This window comes from Mobula hypostoma, chromosome 5 (assembly GCF_963921235.1).
Source record: "Mobula hypostoma chromosome 5, sMobHyp1.1, whole genome shotgun sequence".
NCBI lineage: Eukaryota > Metazoa > Chordata > Chondrichthyes > Myliobatiformes > Myliobatidae > Mobula > Mobula hypostoma.
Window position 1 is genome coordinate 116713 of NC_086101.1, and position 22557 is coordinate 139269.

Here is a 22557-nt window from a genome sequence, read left to right on the forward strand (position 1 = left end):
TTTTTTTGGACAATAGCTGTTACCAGCTCTTGTGCAGTACTAGCCTTCCCTTGCTGCAAGTAAAAATAAACGCTTTTATAATTGATACGCTCTGAGCTAATTGTTGGTTATAAGACATAGTGAAAAGGTGCTTGACACCACCTCCTACCTGGACCCCCACTCTTACCTGCAGCGGCACCTTACTCCCCACGGCTTCGCCATTTCACCACAATACCACAAGACATAGGAACTGAAATACCCATTCCGTCCATTAAGTCTTCTCCACCATTCGATCATAGCTATTGGATTGTCCCTCTAAACTCCATACTGCTGCCTTCTACCCGTCACCTTTGACATCCTTATTAATCAACAACCCACCGTTTACTTACTTAAAGCCTGCTATGCTGCTGGTGTATAGGGTAGCAATGAAGAGGCTCACCAGAAAGTTGTCTGGATTAGAAGCACGAGCTACTGTGTGAGGAGAGTTCAGACAAACTCGGGCTGTTTTCTCTGGAGTGGAGGAGGCTCAGGGGTCCTGATAGAGCTCGATAAGATTACGAGAGGTACAGATCGAGTGGACAGCTGCCATTTTTAACCTTCCGGGTCACAATGTTCTATACCAGAGAGCACACATTTAGAGAGATGAGGGACCTGTGGAATTCATTGCCACGGACAGCTCAGAGGCCAAGTCATTGGGTTTATTTAAAACCGAGATTGATCAGTAAAGGTGTCAAAGGTCATGGGGAGAAGGCAGGCGAATGGAGTTGAGAAGAAAAATAAAAGACACAAGGACAGCGACAGAAAGAGGAAACTTTAGAGAGAGACGTGTCAAGCACAGACAGAAGGGACAGACTCAGGTGGGGGGTTCTTGTCTGGCGTAGAGCAGTAGGGCTGAACACCGGTTCATTTTGCACTCTTGGATCTTCAGTGAGACCCAGTTTCTCATCAGTACATATTTCACAAACAATACATTTCAATGTTCAAGTTCAACATAAATTTATTATCAAAGTGTGTTAACCAGATGTTATCAAACAATTCCTTTTCTTCTTGACAAGGCAACTCAATGTTCACCCCCAGCCTGGGGTAGGGAATGGGACTAATTCCAGAGGGGGAGGGGTGGGTTTGTCTGGGACTTTGTGAACGAGCCCTAACAACATCCTCCTCATTCCCCTTTTCCCTTCTCACTCCCCTGCAGGTGTTTGTGTGTGAGAGAGACCTGCCTGCCCAGTCACACTCCATCAATGATGTGCTCTCTCCCCCAACACACTCACACTCCTCTGCACACAGCAATCCTCACCAGCTCAAATGATCCAAAAATCGTATACCCTCCCTCCTGCACCAACTCCTTAGCCACGTGTTAAACTGTATAATCTTCTGATTCCTGGCAATTGGCACAGATCACACTCCTGTGATCACACTCGTGGACGAGCTGCCCTTTAACTTAGCACCTCACCTCCTGAACTCCCTTTGCAGTACCTCGCTACTCTACCAGCCCATATCATTGTTATCAACGTGGACCACGACCTTCATTGTTGCCCCTCCTTAGGAATGCTGAGCTCTCGACCTGAGATGTCCCAGATCTGGAGCACACAGGAGGCTACATACCATCCTGGAATCTCATTCTCACTCACAGAACATCCAGTCAGTTCCCTTAATTAACAAATCACCTACGACTATAGCTCCCCTCTTCTCCACCCTTCCCTCCTCAGTCTCAGAGCCAGACTAAGTGCTAGAGAACCGACTGCTGTGTCCTTCCTTTGCCAGGTCATCCCACCGTCTATGAGTGTGTCTAAAGTGATATATGTGTTGTTCAGGGGGATGGACACAGGGTTAAACAGCACTTGGTTTCCCCCTTTCCCCTTCCTGTCACCCAGTTTCCTGTGCCGTACACCTTGGGTGTAACTACCTCCCTATATGTCCTTCCTATCACCCCTTCAGCCTCCCAAATGATCTGGAGTTCATTCATTTCCAGCTGCAACTCCTTAATGTGGATTGTTCAGAGCTGCAGTTGGATGCACTTCTCACAGGTGCAGTTATCAGGGACGCAGGAGGGTTTCCTGCTTTCCCACGTCCCACAAGAGAAGCTTACCACTATCCTGCCTGGCATCTCTACTGTTCTGAGCAAATGTTAAGATAAAAATTCTAGTTCCATCATGATTTTGCCTTCTCTGACTGCTCTCCTCAATGAGGTAAAGCCTCGAAGTCTCCGCTCCAACTCTGTCTGCTCCACTTGCACCTGCACGACTTGATAATCAATCCTGAATTCTGATTGGCCACTGCTGAAAGCTTAAAAAAAAATCTGCCCTGAACCACTGCTGGTAATACACAATTGGCAAACCAGAGTGAATTACGTCCCCTCAAGCCTCTGATCTCTCTGATTAACGATAGGTCAAAGCTCAGTGGTGTGACACAAGGATGAATGACTCATTGCAACCCATCCCACATTCATAGCTGGTGATTGCCCTCACCACAGCATGAACCCGCCACTGTCTCTGCAGCGTGGATGTGTGTGAATGCCTTCCCATGGTCTGAACAAGTCAACGTCCTCTCATTGCTGCAAAAAGCCTGGTGTGTTGGTAGGTGAGATGTGAGATACTCAAAGTGTTGAGTATAAGAGCTGGAATGTTATGATGAGGTTGTATAAGGCATTGGTGAGCCCGAATCTGGAGTATTGTGTTCAGTTTTGGTCACCAAATTACAGGAAGGATATAAATAAGGTTGAAAGGGTGCAGAGAAGGTTTACAAGGATGTTGCTGGGACTTGAGAAACTCAGTTACATAGAAAGGTTGAATAGGTTAGGACTTTATTCCCTGGAGCATAGAAGAATGAGGGGAGATTTGATAGAAGTATATAAAATTATGCTGGGTATAGATAGAGTGAATGCAAGCAGGCTTTTTCCACTGAGGCAAGGGGAGAAAAAAACCAGAGGACATGGGTTAAGGGTGAAGGGGGAAAAGTTTAAAGGGAACATTAGGGGGAGTCTCTTCACACAGAGAGTGGTGGGAGTGTGGAATGAGCTGCCAGACGAGGTGGTAAATGCGGGTTCTTTTTTAACATTTAAGAATAAATTGGACAGATACATGGATAGGAGGTGTATGGAGGGATATGGTCTGTGTGCAGGTCAGTGGGACTAGGCAGAAAATAGTTCGGCACAGCCAAGAAGGGCCAAAAGGCCTGTTTCTGTGCTGTAGTCTTTCTATAGTTTCTGTGGTTTTCTAAGTCGGAGTGAATTCCTTCCCCCAGTCTGAGGAAGGTGAACAGTTTCTCCCTCAGTGTGAACTTGCTGACGTTCATTCAATTGATATGTCTGAGCAAATCCTTTCCCACATTTAGAACAGGTGAGTGGTGTCCCCCAGTGTGAATTCGCTGATGTACTTTAAAGTCTGATGACTGAGTGAATTCCTTCCCACGATCTGAGCAGGTGAACGGTTTCTCCCCAGTGTTAATTTGCTGATGCACCTTCAATGAGATGCCTGAGTGAATCCTTTCCCACATTCAGAGCACATGAATTGCTTCTCCCCACTGTGAATTCGGTAGTGCTTCACAAGGGTGTCTGACTCTGTGAATCCTTTCCCACATTCAACGCAGCTGAATGGCTTCTCCCCAGTGTGAACTCTCTGATGTTCAATCAGTCGAGATGGCCGAGCAAATCCCTTCCCACATTCAGAGCAAGTGAATGGCCTCTTCCCAGTGTGAATTTGGTAGTGTTCCAAAAGTTGGGATGACTGAGTGAATCGCTTTCCACATTCAGAGCAAGTGAATGGCTTCTCCCCAGTGTGAATTCGGCAGTGCTTCACTAGGTGGGATGAGTCAGTGAATCCCTTCCCACATTCAGAGCAGCTGAATGGTTTCTCCCCAGTGTGAATTCGCTGATGTACCTTCAGTTGATATGACTTAGTGAATCCCTTCCCACATTCAGAGCACGTGAATGGCTTCTCCCCAGTGTGAATTCGGCAGTGCTTCACAAGGTGGGATGAGTCACTGAATCCCTTCCCACATTCAGAGCATGTGAATGGTTTAACCCCAGTGTGAATTCGCTGATGTACCTGCAGATGAGATGACTGAGTGAAACCCCTCCCACATTCAGAGCATGTGAATGGCCTCTCCCCAGTGTGAACTCGCTGATGTACTTTCAGATTAGATGACTGAGTGAATCCCTTCCCACATTCAGTGCAAGTGAATGGCTTCTCCCCACTGTGAATTCGACAGTGATTCACAAGGGAGTATGAATCAGCGAATCCCTTCCCACATTCAGAGCATGTGAATGGTCTCTCCCCAGTGTGAACTCGCTGATGTACTTTCAGATTAGATGACTGAGTGAATCCTTTCCTACATTCAGAGCAAGTGAATGGCTTCTCCCCAGTGTGGACTCGCTGGTGTCTCTGTAGTGTGGATGAACTAGAAAATTGCTTCCCACAGTCTGAGCAGGTGAACGGCATGCTTTCAGTGTGAACTCGCTGGTGTTCATTCAGCTGAGATGATTGAGAGAACACTTTCCCACATTCAGAGCAGGTGAATGGCTTCTCCCTGGTGTAAACTCGCTGATGTCACTGTGGCGTGGTTGAGTGTGTGAATGCCTTCCCATCATCTAAGCAGGTTACCGTCCTCTCACTGTTGAATATTTGGATATATCTTTATCAACGACGACAGAATGAATTGCTTCCCACAGTCAGAACAGGTGGAACATCTCACTATGGTGTGAACTTGGTGATGTATCTTCAGACTAGATGACTGAGTAGATAGATCCCCTCCCACATATAGAGCAGGTGAATGGCCTCTCCCCACTGTGAACTCACTGGCGTGTCTGCGGGTAGCCTGTGAGTGAATCTCTTCCCACACTGAGAGAAGGAGAATGATATCTCACTACGATCAATTCTCTGGCAATTCAGAAAGTCAGACGTTTGAATCTCTTGTACAATCAATGCAGTTGAAGAACTGATCTCCAGCGACCAATTGCTGTTGTGTTCTCAGAACCCTGGTTCCAGTGGATTTCACTGAGTTACAACAGAAAACTTCATTTCAAACACAAATATATTTCCAGCTGTGAGGATATACTTCTTCATCTCCAAGGATCGAAAACTGATGTGTTGGTCTTGCAAAGGTAATATCTGGTCACTCCTTATATATCCGGACAGAGAGAGCAAAGCTGACATGTTGAGATTCTCATGCACAAGTGTTCTGCCATTTCAAACCTGTAAAAATATTTGAAAGGACATCAATGGGTGAAGAACAAATTTTCAGGTGAGATTTTAGTTTATGGCGAGAACATAACAAATAGGAGCACGAGAACGCCATCTGGCCCATCTCCACCAACCTGCCTTTTCCCCATCACTTTAATTTCCCTACTTTGCAAAAATCTATCCAACCTTGTCTCAAATACATTTACTGAGGTAGCCTCCACTGCTTTATTCAGCAGAGAAATCCACATATTCACCACCCTCAGGGAAAAGCAGTTCCTCCTCATCTCCATCCCAAATGCCCTGAACCTCTAGTTCTAGTATCACCTAGCAGTGGAAACAACTTACCTGCCTCTATTTTATCTTTCCCTTTCATAATTTTACATGTTTTTATAAGATCTTCTCTCAGTGTGAGCTCTGGCATCATAACATTACCCAGTTTAACTCAAGTTGAGATGTACCGCAGGCTACAGTGGGAAGCGAGGGAGGAGATTGCTGAGCATCTGGCAATGATCTTTGTATCATCAATAAGGATGGGAGAAGTACCCCAGGATTGTTCAAGAAAGGGAGTAGAGGTAACCCAGGAAATAATAGACCAGCGAGTCTTGTATCAGTGGTTGGCAAGTTGTTGGAGAAGATCCTAAGAGGGAGGACTTATGAGCATCAGATTAGGGGTAGTCAGCATGGCTTTGTCAAGGGCAGGTCATGCCTTACGAACCTGATTGAATACTTTGAGGATGTAACAAAACACACCGATGAAGGTGGAGCGTTGGATGTAGTGTACATGATTTTCAGTAAGACTTTTGATAAGGTTCCCCGTACGAGGCTCATTGAGAAAGTAATGAGGCAAGGATCCAAGGAGACCTGTTTAGTGGATCCAGGACTGGCTTGCCCACAGAAGGTAAAGGGTGGTTGTCGATGGTTTGTATTCTGCATGGAGGATGGGGACCAGTGATATTCTGCAGCGATCTGTTCTGGGACCCCTCCTCTCTCCTCTTTGTGATTTTTAAAAACGACCTTGATGAGGAAGTGGGAGAGTGAGTTTGTCAGTTTGTCGATAACACAAATGTAGGGGGTGTTGTGGATAGTCTGAATGGTTGTCAGAGTGGAGCGTGACATTGATAGGATGCAGAACTGGGCTGAGAAGTGACTGATGGAGTTCAACCCAGTGGTTCATTCCGGTAGGTCAAATTTGAAGACAGAATACAATATTAATGATAGGACTCTTGGCAGTTCGGAGGATCAGCGAGATCTTGGGGTCCGTGACAATTGTACATGCAAAGCTGCTGCACAGGTTGACAATGTTGTTAAGAAGGCCTTCATCAACCATGGGACTGAGTTCAAAAACCGTGAGGTAATGTTACAGATGTATAAGGCCTTAGTGAGACCCTACTTTTAGTACCGTGTTCAATTCTGATCATCTCACTGCAGGAAACATGTAGGTACTCTAGAAAGGGCGCAGAGGAGATTTACAAGGATGTTGCTTGGATTGGAGATCATGCCTTACAAGAATAGGTTGAGTAAACTTTGGAGCGATGGGAGATGAGAGGTGACCTGAGAGAGTTGTAGAAGATGATGAGAGGCATTGATCATGTGGATAGCCAGAGGTTATTTCCCAGGACTGAATTAGCCAACATGCGAGGGCATAGTTTTAAGGTGCTTGGAAGTAGGTACAAGGGGGATACCAGAGATAAGGTTTTCACACAGAGTGGCAGGTGCACGGAATACACTGCTAGTGACGGTGGTAGAGGCGGATACAATAAGGGTATTTTTAGACACTGTTAGGTAGATATGTGGAGCTTAGAATAATAGAAGGCTATGTGGTAGTGAAACTCGAGGCAGATTCTAGAGTAGATTGTATGGTTGGCACGACATTGTGGGCTGAAGGGCCTGTAATGTATTGCAGACTTTTGTTTCTGTGTTTCTATATGAACTCCTCATCTTCTAACAAGGCACGGACGAGGCATCCTAACTGACCAACAAATTCTCTGACTGTATTCCCTCTGTATGAGAATGGGTTATTTCTGCTTTCAATCCATCTGTGACTTAGCTCAATTTGTCTCTGTCCTTTGGTATTATTTCAATTTCTGGTTGTGTTCCACAACACTACAAAGAGAACTTGTTACTACATGTCTGCTCCTGGAGATTTCCTAACTACTGGGTTCTCTCCCATCCCCAGCTGATTGACAGTGATGAACCCATCGATGGCAATGCCAATGAACACGAAGGGGTGGGTAGTAGTTATTCTGATCGAGTGTGACACTTTTGTGATGTGAAAGCCACAAGTCACTTGTCATCGAGGACAAAGGTGCTTCATGTCATTATTTACCCAGAGAGAACTAAATCTGACGTATGGATTTCTTTTTGCCATGCAGCGCTAATTGACATTTTCACTGACTGGAAGGTGAACTCTTCATCCGAAAGTAACTGGACACTATATATTTGTTCCGAGTTACTCATCCTCGGATTTACATGGCTGGCGGTCGGCAGTGTTTGAGACATATTCTCCGAGGACAATGCTGGTAGTGTCAACCTTCCGTTAAGGTCCCACCTTCCCTTAGTACCCCATCCCTTATTTTTTTTATTATTATTTTGTTTATTTTTCTCTTTCCCTTTTTTTCTCTCTCTTTTTTCTCCCTCTGTCCCTCTCACTATAACTCCTTGCCCATCCTCTGGGCTTTCCCCCCCTCCTTTCTTCATGTCGAGGCCTCCTGTCCCATGATCCTCTCACTTCTCCAGCCTCGTAACCCTTTTGCTAATCAACTTTCCAGCTCTTGGCTCCATCCCTCCACCTCCTGTCTTCTCCTATCATTTCGGATCTCCCCCTCCCCGTCCCACTTCCAAATCTCTTACTATCTCTTCTTTTAGGTTGTCCTGACGAAGGGTCTCGGCCCGAAATGTCAACTGTATATAGGAACATAGAAAATAGGTGCAGGAGTAGGCCATTCGAGCCTGCACTGCCATTCAGTAGGATCACAGCTGATCATCCAACTCAGAACCCTGTACCTGCCTCCTCTCCACACCCGCTGATCCCTTTAGCCACAAGGGCCATATCTAACACCCTCTTAAATATAGCCAATGAACTGGCCTCAACTGTTTCCTGTGGCAGAGAATTCCACAGATTCACCACTGTCTGTGAGAAGAAGTTTTTCCTCATCTCGATCCTAAAAGGCTTCCCCTTTATCCTCAAACTGTGACCCCTTGTCCTGGAAAGATATCTGTTTTCCTGTTCTTGCCACCAAAGTGGATAATCTCACATTTAACCACATTAAATTGCATCTGCCATGAATTTGCCCACTCACCTAACCTATCCAAGTCACCCTGCATCTGTCAGCATCCTCCTCACAGCTAACACTGCCGCCCAGCTTCGTGTCATCCGCAAACTTGGAGATGCTGCATTTAATTCCCTCATCTAAGTCATTAATATATATTGTAAACAACTGGGGTCCCAGCACTGAGCCTTGCGGTACCCCGCTAGTCACTGCCTGCCATTCTGAAAAGGTCCCGTTTATTCCCACTCTTTGCTTCCTGTCTGCCAACCAATTCTCTATCCACATCAATACCATACCCCCAATACTGTGTGCTTTAAGTTTGCACACTAATCTCCTGTGTGGGACCTTGTCAAAAGCCTTTTGAAAATCCAAATATACTGCATGCACTGGTTCTCCCCTACCCACTCTACTAGTCACATCCTCAAAAAAATTCTATGAGATTCGTCAGACATGATTTTCCTTTCACAAATCCATGCTGACTTTGTCCGATGATTTCAACGCTTTCCAAATGTGCTGTTATCACATCTTTGATAACTCACTCTAGCATTTTCCCCACCACCGATGTCAGGCTAACCGGTCTATACTTCCCCGGTTTCTCACTCCCTCCTTTTTTAAAAAGCGGGGTTACATTAGCCACCCACCAATCCTCAGGAACTAATCCAAAATCTTAAGAGTTTTAGAAAATAGGTGCAGGAGTAGGCCATTTGGCCCTTCGAGCCTGCACCGCCATTCAGTATGATCATGGCTGATCATCCAACTCAGAACCCTGTACCAGCCTTCCCTCTATACCTCCGATCCCTTTAGTCACAAGGGCCGTATCTAACTCCCTCTTAAATATAGCCAATGAACTGGCCTCAACTGTTTCCTGTGGTCGAGAATTCCACAGATTCACCACTCTCTGTGTGAAGAAGTTTTTCCTCATCTCGATCCTAAAAGGCTTCCCCTTTATCCTCAAACTGTGACCCTTCGTTCTGGACTTCCCCAACATCGGGAAAAATCTTCCTGCATCTAGCCTGTCCAATCCCTTTAGGATTTTATATGTTTCAATAAGATCCCCCCTCAATCTTCCAAATACCAACGAGTATAAGCCTAGTCGATCCAGTCTTTCATCATATGAAAGTCCTGCCATCCCAGGAATCAATCTGGTGAACCTTCTTTGTACTCCTTCTATGGGAAGAATGTCTTTCCTCAGAGTAGGGGACCAAAACTGCACACAATACTCCAGGTGTGGTCTCACCAAGGCCTTGTACAACTGCAGTAGTACCTCCCTGCTCCTGTACTCGAATGCTCTTGCTATGAATGCCAGCATACCATTCGCCTTTTTCACCGCCTGCTGTACCTGCATGCCCACTTTCAACGACTGGTGTGTAATGACACCCAGGTCTCATTGCACCTCCCCTTTCCCTAATCGGCCACCATTCGGATAATAATCTGTTTTCCTGTTTTTGCCACCAAAGTAGATAACCTCACATTTATCCACATTAAGTTGCATCTGCCATGAATTTGCCCAATCACCTAACCTATCCAAGTCACCCTGCGTCCTCTTAGCATCCTCCTCACAGCTAACACTGCCGCCCAGCTTTGTGTCATCCGCAAACTTGGAGATGCTGTATTTAATTCCCTCATCTAAGTCATTAATATATATTGTAAACAACTGGGGTCCCAGCACTGAGCCTTGCAGTACCCCGCTAGTCACTGCCTGCCATTCTGAAAAGGTCCCGTTTATTCCCACTCATTGCTTCCTGTCTGCCAACCAATTCTCTATCCACGTCAATACCATACCCCCAATACTGTGTGCTTTAAGTTTGCACACTAATCTCCTGTGTGGGACCTTGTCAAAAGCCTTTTGAAAATCCAAATATACCACATCCACTGGTTCTCTACTATCCCTCTACTAGTCACATCCTCAAAAAAATACTATGAGATTCGTCAGACATGATTTGCCTTTCACAAATCCATGCTGACTTTGTCTGATGATTTCACCGCTTTCCAAATGTGCTGTTATTGCATCTTTGATAACTGACTCTAGCATTTTCCCCACCACCGATGTTAGGCTAACCGGTCTATAATTCCCCGGTTTCTCTCTCTCTCCTTTTTTAAAAAGCAGGGTTACATTAGCCACCCTCCAATCCTCAGGAACTAGTCCAGAATCTAAAGAGTTTTGAAAAATTATCACTAATGCAGCCACTGTTTCTTGGGCTACTTCCTTAAGTACTCTGGGATGCAGACCATCTGGCCCTGGGGATTTATCTGCCATTAATCCCTTCAAATTACCGAACACCACTTCCCTACTAACATGTATTTCCCTCAGTTCTTCCATCTTACTGGACCCTCTGTCGCCTACTATTTCCAGAAGATTATTTATGTCCTCCTTAGTGAAGACAGAACCAAAGTAGTTATTCAATTGGTCTGCCATGTCCTTGTTCCTCATAAGCAATTCACCTGTTTCTGTCTGTAGGGGACCTACATTTGTCTTAACCAATCTCTTTCTTTTCACATATCTATAAAAGCTATTACAGTCAGTTTTTATGTTCCCTTCCAGTTTTCACTCATAATCTTTTTTCCCTTTTCTCATTAAGCCCTTTGTCCTCCTCTGCTGAACTCTGAATTTCTCCCAGTCCTCAGGTGAGCCACTTTTTCTGGCTAATTTCTATGCTTCTTCTTTGGAATTGATACTATCCCTAATTTCCCTTGTCAGCCTCAGGTGCACTACCTTCCCTGATTTATTCTTTTGCCAAACTGGGATGAACAATTGTTGTAGTTCATCCATGCAATCTTTAAACGCTTGCCGTTGCATATCCACTGTCAACCCTTTAAGTATCATTTGCCAGTCTATCTTAGCTAATTCATGTCTCATACCTTCAAAGTTACCCTTCTTTAAGTTCAGAACCTTTGTTACTGAATTAACTATGTCATTCTCCAACTTAATGAAGAATTCCACCATATTATGATCAATCTTACCCAAGGGGCCTCTCACGACAAGATTGCTAATTAACCCTTCCTCATTGCTCAATACCCAGTCTAGAATAGTCTGCCCTCTAGTTGGTTCCTCGACATGTTGGTTCAAGAAACCATCCCGTATACGTTCCAAGAAATCCTCTTCCTCAGCACCCTTACCAATTTGGTTCACCCAATCTATATGAGGATTGAAGTCGCCCATTAGAACTGCTGTTCCTTTATTGCACGCATTTCTAATTTCCTGTTTAATACCATCCCCAACCTCAGTACTACTGTTAGGTGGCCTGTACACAACTCCCACCAGTGTTTTCTGCCTTATAGTGTTATGCAGCTCTACCCATATCGATTTCACATCCTCCCGGCTAATGTCCTTCCTTTCTATTGCGTTAATCTCCTCTCTGACCGGCAATGCTACCCCACCTCCTTTTCTTTCATGTCTGTCCCTCCTGCATATTGAATATCCTTGAATGTTGAGCTCCCATCCTTGGTGAACCTGGCGCCATGTCTCTGTGATCCCAACTATATCATATTCATTAATAACAATCTGCACTTTTAATTCATACACCTTGTTATGAATGCTCCTTGCATTGACAAACAAAGCCTCCAGGCTTGCTTTTGCAACACTCTTGACCCTTATACAATTATGTTGAAAAGTGGCCCTTTTTGATTTTTGCCCTGGATTTGCCAGCCTGCCACTTTTACTTTTCAGCTTACTATATTTTGTTTCTACCCTCATTTTACAACCCTCTGTCTCTCTGCACTGGTTCCCATCCCCCTGTTGTGAACTAACCTCCTCTCTCCTAGTCTCTTTAAATTGATTCCCACCCCCCCAACCATTCCAGTTTAAAGTCAGCTCAGTAGCCCTCGCAAATCTCCCCACCAGGATATTGGTCACCCTAGGATTCAACCTGCACCAAAAGAGGTCCCAATGATCCAAAAACTTGAATCCCTGCCCCCTGCTCCAATCCCTCAGCCACACATTTATCCTCCACCTCACTGCATTCCTACTCTCACTGTCGCGTAGCACAGGTAGTAATCCCAAGTTATTACCTTTGTGGTCCTTTTTCTCAACTCCCTTCCTAACTCCCTATATTCTCCTTTCAGGACCTCTTCCCTTTTCCTATCTATGTCATTGGTACCTATATGTAATACGACCTCTGGCTCCTCAGCCTCCCACCGAGTCTGTGGTGACCACTGCTATCATGTTTGCTGTTGTGTGCTGGGGCAGCAGGCTGAGGGTAGCAGACACCAACGGAATCAACAAACTCATTTGTAAGGCCAGTGATGGAACTGGACTCTCTCACGGTGGTGTCTGAAAAGAGGATGCTGTCTAAGTTGCATGCCATCTTGGTCAATGTCTCCCATCCACTACATAATGTACTGGGTGGGCACAGAAGTACATTCAGCCAGAGACTCATTCCTCCGAGATGCAGCACAGAGCATCAGAGGAAGCCGTTCCTGCCCGTGGCCATCAAACTTTACAACTCCTCCGTTGGAGGGTCAGACACCCTGAGCCGATAGGCTGGTCCTGGACTTATTTCATAATTTACTGGCATAACTTACATATTACTATTTAACTATTTATGGTTCTGTTACTATTTATTATTTATGGTGCAACTGTAACAAAAACCAATTTCCCCCAGGATCAGTGAAGTATGACTATGACTACTTCAGGATATCTTGGAAGCGATCAGAAATATCCTGTACCTTGGCACCAGGGAGGCAAACTACCATCCGGGTCTCTGGACTGCGTCCACAGAATCGCCAATCTGACACCCTTACTATCGAGTCCCCTATTCTTACTGCTCTCCTCTTCCTTTGAAAAATTATCACTAATGCATCCACTATTTCTTGGGCTACTTCCTTAAGCACTCTGGGATGCAGATCATCTGGCCCTGGGGATTTATCTGCCTTTAATCCCTTCAATTTACCTAACACCACTTCCCTACTAACATGCATTTCCCTCAGTTCCTCCATCTCACTAGACCCTTGGTCCTCAATTTCCAGAAGATTATTTATGTCCTCCTTAGTGAAGGCAGAGCCAAAGTAGTTATTCAAATGGTCTGCCATGTCCTTGTTCCCCATGATCAATTCACCTGTTTCTGACTGCAAGGGACCTACATTTGTCTTAACGAATCTTTTTCTTTTCACATATCTATAAAAGCTTTTACAGTCAGTTTTTATGTTCCCTGCCAGCTTTCTCTCATAGTCTTTTTTCTCTTTCCTAATTAAGCCCTTTACCCTCCTCTGCTGGACTCTGAATTTCTCCCAGTCCTCAGGTGTGCTGCTTTATCTGGCTAATTTGTACCTCTTCCTATAGATGCTGCCTGCCCTGCTGTGTCCAGCAGGTGTGTGTGTGTGTATATATATGTGTGTGTTGGTTCAACTATTGGTGCCACTTTATCCAGATGCCCCCACGAACAAGGAAGATCCAAGGACTCAGCGATGCGCATGCGCCGCAGAACTGGCGGCGCCAGCTCACATCAGCTGGAAGATCCCCGTGGATCGGGTAAATCGCCGGGGCTGAGACACAGGGAAAGGACTGGGACTGTACTGAGGTGCAGGAGCTTCTAGCAATTTTTCTTCAATCGCGGTTCAGACGCCGGTGATTAAGTACCCGCCCGCATCCCACTCCTACCTGCGTCCCATTCAAGAGAGCCTCCCGTCGGCTGAGCGCATGCGCAATATTCGGGCTAAAATATGACACCCACGCATGCGCATTACTTTAAACTGGCGCAAAACTGCAGATGCGGACTTCCAAAGCAACACCCACAAAATGCTGGAGGAAATCAGGGGAGCAGGTAGCGTCTCTCGATAGGAGTGAACAGTGGATGTTTCAGGCCGAGACCCTTTTTCAGGGCTTGAAAGGAAGGGAGGGTGTCAGAATGTGAGGTGGGGGAAGGTAAACACAAAATAATCTGCAGATGCAGGGCTCAAAGGAACACGCTGGAGGAACTCAGCAGGTCGGGCATCATCCATGGAAAAGATCGGTGACGTTTCGGGCCGGAACCCTTCGTCAGGACTGCTATCCTGCTATCATGTTTGCTGTTGTGTGCTAGGGCAGCAGGTTGAGGATAGCAGACACCAACAGAATCAACAAACTCATTCGTAAGGCCAGTGATGTTGTGGGGATGGAACTGGACTTTCTGACGGTGTTATCTGAAAAGAGGATGCTGTCTAAGTTGCATGCCATCTTGGGCACTGTCTCCCATTCACTGCAAACGTACTGGTTGCGCGCAGGAGTACATTCAGCCAGAGACTCATTCCGCCAAGATGCAACACAGAGCGTCACAGGAAGTCATTACTGCCTGTGGCCATCCCCTTGGAGGGTCAGACACCCTGAGCCAATAGGCTGGTCCTGGACTTATTTCCTGGCATAATTTACATATTACTATTTAACTATTTATGGTTTTATTACTATTTAATTATTTATGTTGCAACTGTAACGAAAACCAATTTCCTCCAGGATCAATAGAGTATGACTATGACTATAAAGAAGGTGGGTGGAGGGTGGGAAGGAGAAGGCTGGTAGGTTCCAGGTGAAAAACCAGTAAGGGGAAAGATAAAGGGGTGGGGGAGGGGAGGCAGGGAGGTGATGAGCAGGAAAGGTGAGGAAAGAATAGGGGAAAACACAATGGGTAGTAGAAACCATAGAAAAACTACAGCACAGAAACAGGCCTTTTGGCCCTTCTTGGCTGTGCTCAACTATTTTCTACCTAGTCCCACTGACCTGCACACGGACCGTATCCCTCCACACATCCTCTCATCCATGTATCTGTCCAATTTATTTCAAAATGTTAAAAAAGAACCCGCATTTACCACCTCGATTGGCAGCTCATTCCATACTCCCACCACTCTCTGTGTGAAGAAGCCCCCCTCTAATGTTCCCTTTAAACTTTCCCTCCCTCACCCTTAACCCATGTCCTCTGTTTTTTTCTCCCCTTGCCTCAGTGGAAAAAGCCTGCTTGCATTCACTCTATCTATACCCATCATAATTTTATATACCTCTATCAAATCTCCCCTCATTCATCTACGCTCCAGGGAATAAAGTCCTAACCTATTCAACCTTTCACTGTAACTGAGTTTCTCAAGTCCCGGCAACATCCTTGTAAACCTTCTCTGCACTCTTTCAACCTTATTAATATCCTTCCTGTTGGTGACCAAAACTGAACACAATACTCCAGATTCGGCCTCACCAATGCCTTATACAACCTCATCATAACATTCCAGCTCTTATTCTCAATACTTTGATTAATAAAGGCCAATGTTCGAAAAGCTCTCTTTACGACCCTATCTACCTGTGACGCCACTTTTAGGGAATTTTGTAGCTGTATTCCCAGATCCCTCTGTTCTACTGCACTCCTCAGTGCCTTACCATTTACGCTGTATGTTCTACCTTGGTTTGTCCTTCCAAAGTGCAAAATCTCACACTTATCTGTATTAAACTCCATCTGCCATTTTCAGCCCATTTTTCCAGCTGGTCCAAGTCCCTCTGTAGGCTCTGAAAACCTTCCTCTCTGTCCACTGCACTTCCAATCTTTGTATCATCAGCAAATTTACTGATCCAATTTACCATATTATCATCCAGATCATTGATATAGATGACAAATAACAATGGACTCAGCACTGATCCCTGTGGCACACCACTAGTCACAGGCCTCCACTCTGAGAAGCAATTCTCTACTACCGCTCTTTGGCTTCTTCCATTGAGCCAATGTCGAATCCAATTTACCACCTCTCCATGTATACCTTGCAACTGAATTTTCCTAACTAACCTCCCATGCGGGACCTTGTCAAAGGCTTTACTGAAGTCCATGTAGACAACATCCACTGCCTTCCCTTCATCCACTTTCCTGGTAACTTCCTCGAAAAACTCCAATTGGTTGGTCAAACATGACCTACCACGCACAAAGCCATGTTGACTCTCCCTAATAAGTCCGTGTCTATCCAAATGCTTGTAGATTCTGTCTTTTAGTACACCCTCCAATAACTTACCCACTACCGACGTCAAACTTACCGGCCTATAATTTCCCGGATTTCTTTTCGATCATTTCTTAAACAACGGAACAACATGAGCTACTCTCCAATTCTCCGGCACCTCACCCGTAGACACCGACATTTTAAATATATTTGCCAGGGCCCCTGCAGTTTCAACACTAGTCTCCTTCAAGGTCCGAGGGAACACCCTGTCAGGTCCCGGGGATTTATTTACTTTAATTTGCCTCAAGATAGCAAGCACCTCCTCCTTTTCAATCTGTACAGTTTCCATGATCTCACTACTTGTATCCCTTAATTCCATAGACTTCATGCCAGTTTCCTTAGTAAATACAGATGCAAAAAACCTATTTAAGGTCTCCCCCATTTCCTTTGGTTCCGCACATAGCCGACCACTCTGATCTTCAAGAGGACCAATTTTATCCCTTACAATCCTTTTGCTCTTAATATACCTGTAAAAGCTCTTCAGATTATCCTTCACTTTGACTGCCAAGGCAACCTCATGTCCTCTTTTAACCCTCCTGATTTCTTGCTTAAGTATTTTCTTGCACTTCCTATATTCCTCAAGCACCTTATTTACTCCCTGCTTCCTATACATGTGATACAACTCCCTCTTCTTCTTTATGAACCAAGGTTCCTTATTCTTATTCACTTTGCCTTTAATCCTGACAGGAACATACAAACTCTGCACTCTCAAAATTTCTCCTTTGAAGGCTTCCCACCTACCGATCACATCCTTGCCAGAGAACAACCTGTCCCAATCCACACTTTTTAGATCCTTTCTCATTTCTTCAAATTTGGCTTTCTTCCAGTTAAGAACCTCAACTCTAGGACCAGATCTATCCTTGTCCATAATCAAATTGAAACTAATGGTGTTATGATCACTGGAGCCAAAGTGCTCTCCTAAACAGAGTACACTCTGGCCCTACATTCACCCTTAGAACACCTGGAGAATAAAGATGCATATGTAAGGCTCCTTTTCATTGACTACAGCTCTGCCTTTAATACCATCATTCAAAATAAACTGATTCCTAAGCTCCAGAACCTGGGCCTTAGCACTCAGATTGGCAGCTGGATCTTCAACTTCCTCACAGACAGGAGCCAGGCTGTAAAAATAGGGGACAGGCTCTCCTCTGCAATCACTCTGAGCACCGGTGCCCCACAAATATGTGTACTCATCACCCTGCTGTATACACTGTACACCCATAATTGTGCAGCCAAGTTTCCATCGAAATGAATATATAAGTTTGCTGATGACACCACAGTTGTAGGCTGTATCTCGGGTAATGATGAGTTTGAGTGCAGAGAGGAAATTAAGAACCTGGTGGCATCGTGCGAAGACAATAACCTATCCCTCAACGTCAGCAAGACGAAGGAATTGGTTGTTGACTTCAGAAGGTGTAGCGGACCGCACAACCCAATTTACGTCGGTGGTGCACAAGTGGAACAGGTCAAAAACTTTAAGTTCCTCGGGGTCAAATCACATATGACCTGACCTCGTCCAACGAAGCAAAGTCCACTGCTAAGAAGGCCCACCAGCGCCTTTACTTCCTGAGAAAGCTAAAGAAATTTGGCCTGTCTCCTAAAACACTGACTAATTTTTATATGTTGTTGTTTGTCCATCGTAGACGTCGATGAGGACCTCGACACCATAATGATGGTGTCGAGACTAGCGCATGATTTGGATTTAAGTGAGGGAGAATTGCGCAGCGACAGCCTCACTCTCTCTTCCCAATTCCCATCTGTGTCCAGTGGCAAGACAGAGTCTAGACGGCTGGAGATGGGACTAGGCGCAGTGGATGACCAGGACATCTTCTTTATAGATGTCAATTTTTATAGATGCACTGTAGAAATCATTCTTCTAGAGTGCATCACAACCTGGTATGGAAGTTGTCCTGTCCAAGACTGGAAGAAGCTGTAAAAGGACATGAACACGGCGCAGCACATCACATAAACCAATCTTCCGTCCTTGGACTCATTTTAAACCGCACGCTGTCAGAGCAGTGCTGCCAGGATAATCAAGGACACGACCCACTCAGCCAACACACTTTTCATCCCTCTTCCCTCCGGGAGAAGGCTCAGGAGCTTGAAGACTCGTATGACCAGATTTGGGAATAGCTTCTTTCCAACTGTGATAAGACTGCTGAACGGATCCTGACCCGGATCTGGGCCGTACCCTCCAAATATCCGGACCCGCCTCTCAGTTTCTTTTTTGGACTACCTTACTTTCCCTTTTCTATTGTCTGTTTATGATTTATAGTTTAAATTTTTACTATTTACTATCAATTTGTACTCCAGGGAGGGCGAATGGCAGAATCAAGTATCGCTGTAATGATTGTACTCTCTAGTATCAATTGTTTGGCGACAATAAAGTAAAGTAAAGTAAAGTAAATAATAAAGATCATAAGACCATAAGACAAAGGAGCAGAAGTCGGCCATTCGGCCCATCAAGTCTGCTCCGCCATTTTATCATAAGCTGATCCATTCTCCCATTTAGTTCCACTCCCCCGCCTTCTCAGCATAACCTTGGATGCCTTGGCTACTCAGTTACCTATCAATCTCTGCCTTAAATACACCCAGTGATTTGGCCTCTACTGCTGGCCGTGGCAACGAATTCCATAGATTCACCACCCTCTGGCTAAAAAAGGTTTTTCGCATTTCTGTTCTGAATGGGCGCCCTTCAATTCTTAAGTCATGCCCTCTCATATTAGACTCCCCCATCACATCCACTCTGTCCATGCCTTTCAAGAATCAAGATGTTTCTATGACGTCTCCCCTCATTCTTCTAAACTCCAAGGAATCCGGTGCAGGCTCGAAGGGCCGAATGGTCTACTTCTGCACCTATTGTCTATTGTCTATTGAATACAGTCCAAGAGCGGACAAACGTTCCTCATATGTTAACCCTCTCATTCCCGGAATCATTCTAGTGAATCTTCTCTGTACCCTCTCCAACATCAGCACATCCTTTCTTAAATAAGGAGACCAAAACTGCCAACAGTACTCCAAGTGAGGTCTCACCAGCGCCTTATAGAGCCTCAACATCACATCCCCACTCCTATACTCTATTCCTATAGAAATTAATGCCAACATTGCATTCACCTTCTTCGCTACTGACTCAACCTGGAGGTTAACTTTAAGGGAATCCTGTAAGAGAACTCCCAAGTCCCGTTGCATCTCAGAACTTTGAATTCTTTCCCCATCTAAATAATAGTCTGCCTGTTTATTTCTTCTGCCAAAGTGCACAACCATACACTTTCCAACACTGTATTTCATTTGCCACTTCTTTGCCAATTCTTCCAATCTATCCAAGTCTCTCTTCAGAATCTCCATTTCCTCAGCACTACCGGCCCCTCCACCTATCCTCGTATAGTCAGCAACTTAACCACAAAGCCACCTATTCCATAATGCAAATCATTGACGTACAATGTAAAAAGAAGCGGTCCCAATCCGGACCCCTGTGGAACACCACTGGTAACCGGCAGCCAACCAGAATAGGATCCCTTTATTCCCACTCTCTGTTTCCTTCCAATCAGCCAACACTCTATCCACGTATGTAACTTCCCCGTAATTCCATGGGCTCTTATCTTGTTAAATAGCCTCATGTGTGGCACCTTGTCAGAGGCATTCAGAAAATCCAAATATACAACATCCACTTGTGAGGGGATCCAGGAGTGCCCTAATAACTGTTTGGAGAGAGACATTTATCATCAATGGTTTGTTTGGAAAGGAGAGAGAGACAGAGTTATTTATCACCGATATGTTGCTTTTGGAAAAGAGAGAGACAGACGAAGATTGACAGTTGGACTATCACTTTAAGGCATTGGAAGTAACTTTGGATTTCTACTGAGTATGGAGTTGGAGACAGCACCAAGCAGCTCGTAAGTTGCTGTGGTGACCAAAGGCAGATTGTTGATGTTACTTTCAAGGACTTGTTGCCTGCTTGTGCACTTCTTTGCAGACAAAGGTGTGAGGGACTCTTTGAATGACAGGTGATGCTCAACACAGAGAAATAAATGGGAGGTCAGATGATACAGACCTCAAACACACGATCTGGACACTGAGCGGAGTCACATTTGCAATCTTCCAGTCCTCCAGAACCATGCCAGAATCTATTGACTTTTGAAAGATCATCGCTAATGCCTCCACAATCTCCACAGATACTTCCTTCAGAACACGAGGGTGCATTCCATCTGGTCCAGGAGATTTATTTACCTTTAGACTATTCAGCTTCCTGAGTACTTTCTCTGTCATAATTGTGAGATAGCAAATATTTGTAGAAAGCACAAGGGATAGCTCAAGCTAAGCGGCCAGTGGAAAGCGCCCAGTGCGTGAGTGGGCCAGTGAAGGAGTGGAGCTTTGAGGCTTTGACTCGAGAGATTCTGGCAGTTTTGGCAGTTGGCCTGTGCAATCAAGTCAATCAAGATTTGAATAAGCTCAGACTCAGCAGAAAGCAGCTGGTTGGGCAGTCGAGGTCAGGTGACCAAACATTTTGAAAAGTTCAAACAGACAAATAGAGGGATAGCTCAAGCGAAGCGGCCAGTGTGTGAGTGGGCCAGTGAAGGAGTGGAACTTTGAGGCTTTGACTCCAGAGGCTTCGACGAGAAGAGGCGGAGGACGAGCTTGTTCCCAGTTAGTTTTTACAATGTCTCCTGAGATGGTGATGTGCCTCTCATGTGAGATGTGGCAGTCTTGGGGGAACGCCCCTCTCCCGCAGAGTCACATCTGCCAGAAGTGCATACGTCTGGGCGATCTGGAAGACCGTGTAAGGAATCTGGAGCAGCAACTGGATGACCTTCGACTCATAAGGGAGAATCAGGCAGTCATAGATGAGAGCTACAGGGAGGTAGTCACACCTAGGCTGTCGGAAGCAGGTCGTTGGGTGACAGTCAGAGGGGGGAAAGCGAAGGTGAGCAGACAGGTAGTGCAGAGCACCCCTGTAGCCATTCCCCTGAATATTAAGTTTACCATCCTGGATACTGTTGGCGGGGACGACCGACCAGGTGTGAGCCACGGTGGTAGGGCCTCCGGCACTGAGTCTGACCCTGTGGTGCAGAAGGATGGGACGGAGAAGAGGAGAGCTGTCGTCATTGGAGACTCTATAGTCAGGGGAGCAGACAGGAGGTTTTGTGGACGTGAGAAGGACACCCGTATGGTTTGTTTCCTCCCGGGTGCCAGGGACCTGGGATGTCTCTGACTGGGTGCACGACATCCTGGTACGAGAGAGAAAGCAACCAGAAGTCGTGATACATGTTGGGACCAAAGACATAGGCAGGAAGAGGGATGAGGTCCTGAAGTGTGAGTTTCGGGAATTAGGTAGAAGGCTGAAGAACAGAACCTCAGGGGGGTGATGTTCTCAGGATTGCTGCCAGTGCTACGTGACAGTGATGGTAAGAATTGGAGGAGATGGCAGTTGAATGCCTGGCTGAGGAGTTGGTGCAGGGAGCAAGGTTTTAGATTTTTAGATCATTGGGATCTCTTCTGGGGAAGGTGGGACCTGTACAGATTGGATGGGTTGCACCCAAACTCGAGGGGGAGCAATATCCTTGCAGGTAGGTTTGCTAGCATGGTTCGAGAGGGTTTAAACTAATTTGTGAGGGGGATGGGACCCAGAGCGATAGAGCAGTGAAAGAAGTGCATGGAGTAAAGCCAGATCTAACATACAGAGAGGCTTTGAGGAAAGAGAAACAGAATAAACTGTGTAAAGACAGTAAGGTAGAAGGGCTGAAATGTGTGTACTTCAATGCAAGAAGCATCAGGAACAAAGGTGATGAATTGAGAGCTAGGATACATACATGGAATTATGATGTAGTGGCCATTACAGAGACTTGGCTGTCACCAGGGCAGGAATGGATTCTCAATATTCCTGGAATTCAGTGCTTTAAAAGGGATAGAGAGGGCGGAAAAAGGGGAGGAGGGGTGGCATTACTGGTCAGGGATACTATTACAGCTACAGAAAGGGTGGGTAATGTAGCAGAATCCACTTTTGAGTCAGTATGGGTGGAAGTCAGGAACAGGAAGGTAGCAGTTACTCTACTGGGGGTATTCTATAGGCTCCCTGGTAGCAGCAGAGATACAGAGGAGCAGATTGGGAGGCAGATTTTGGAAAGGTGCAAAAATAACAGTTGTTATCATGGGTGACTTTAACTTCCCTAATATTGATTGGCACCTGATTAGTT

The 22557-nt window shown here is 45.5% G+C and overlaps 1 pseudogene; it reads right to left on the reverse strand.

Annotated features, from left to right (window-relative positions):
- Window positions 1–998: 998 nt before the first annotated feature.
- Window positions 999–14064, reverse strand: LOC134346067 (gastrula zinc finger protein XlCGF8.2DB-like; annotated as a pseudogene).
- Window positions 14065–22557: the final 8493 nt, after the last annotated feature.